The following is a 1,496-nucleotide window of genomic DNA, read 5'->3' as shown; positions in this document are numbered from 1 at the left end:
CCTGGACAGTAGCAATAGCCTTCTAATTGACTTTGTTGTTCACTCGTGAGCAGCTCTTCATGACCCTGTGGACCATAGCCTGCCTGGCCCTTCCATACTGTTCATGTGGTTTCCTTGGCAAAGTGATTCACCATTCCCTTTTCCAGTGGATCACTTTTTGTCAGAACTCTCCACTAATGACCTGTCCATCTTGGGTAACCCTGTAGGGTATAGTTCATAGATTCATTGAGTTATGCAAATCCTTCTACCACAACAAGGCAGTGACCCAGGAGAAGTCTAATTGATCTATTTGCCTCAAATCTCTCCCCATTTCAATTCATCCTCCACTTAGCTGCCAAAGTTTTTGCCAAAAATTTTCTTAAAGCATGGATCTGAAGGAATTTTTTCACTTGCAATAAGTTGAGTGACTTCCTCCTCTACTCCCTACCAACCTCTTCCTTTCTCTGCCTGAGCCTAATCATCATGGGTTGCATGCACACTGCTGGGAATGGCCTGCCCCAGTCAACTCTGAGGTACTGCTGCAGAACCCCCACATGACTAAACATCATGATCTTTTTGAATAAAATCCTCAGATGCTGTGAAAGACCACATCTACAAGTTGGTCAAGAAGAGTCTGACTCCTTCACAGATGGGTGCAATCCTGAGTTTCTTATAGTGTGGTATAAATTATACTTTGTGACTGGTATAAAAAAAAAATTGAGAATCCTGAAGTCCAAAGGATTTGCTTCTGCTCTTCCTGAGGGTTTTTATCGCTTGATCAAGAAAGCTATTACTGTTCACAAGTTTGAGAGAAACAGAAAGGAAAAGGATTCTAAATTCCATTTTATTCTGAATGAGAGCCAAATGTACCAGCTGGCTTCATTCTATAAGACCAAGAGACTGTTCCTACCCAAGTGGAAATACAAATCATCCACAGCCTCTGCTTTGGTTGAATCATTTTTACTTTTGTACTAAAATAACAAAGTTGCATTTAATTGAAAAATAAAAACTAAAGCACAGGTCTGATAATGCCACCTTCCTATTCAATGAGTTCCAGAGGCTCCCTATTACCTTCAGGATCAAATAAAAGTTCCTCTCTTTGACATTTAAAACTCTTCATAACAGGACCCCATCCTACCTTTCCAATTTTCTTAGATTTTACTTCCTCCTTTTACTGCACAATTCAGCTCTACAGGCCTAATTAATGTATGGTCCTCACATACACACACACACACACACACACACACACACACACACACTTACACACACACACTTACACACACACACTTTGTCTCCCATCTCCATGTTTCTGTACTGGCTGTTGGCCAAGCCCAGAATGCTCTGCACTCGTGTAGTCTCTCCACTCTCCACTCTCCACTTTGTTCTGCCTTTCTGCTCCCTCCAAAGACTCAGCTCAAGTACCACCTTCTGCAAAAAGTTTTTCCCAGTTTCCCTAGCTGCTAGTGCCTTCCCTATGACAATACTGTTTATCAACTATGTATGTATCTTGGATGCTT

General features: G+C 41.6%; 1 pseudogene; it reads left to right on the top strand.

Moving 5' to 3' along the window:
• The first annotated feature begins 462 nt into the window (after positions 1-462).
• LOC140522860 (small ribosomal subunit protein uS15-like) lies at positions 463-954 on the top strand (annotated as a pseudogene).
• The last annotated feature ends 542 nt before the right edge of the window (positions 955-1,496 follow it).

This window comes from Notamacropus eugenii, chromosome 2 (genome assembly GCF_028372415.1).
Source record: "Notamacropus eugenii isolate mMacEug1 chromosome 2, mMacEug1.pri_v2, whole genome shotgun sequence".
Lineage (NCBI taxonomy): Eukaryota > Metazoa > Chordata > Mammalia > Diprotodontia > Macropodidae > Notamacropus > Notamacropus eugenii.
The sequence above is the reverse complement of the archived record's forward strand: the minus strand, read 5'-3'. Positions and strand labels throughout refer to the sequence as shown.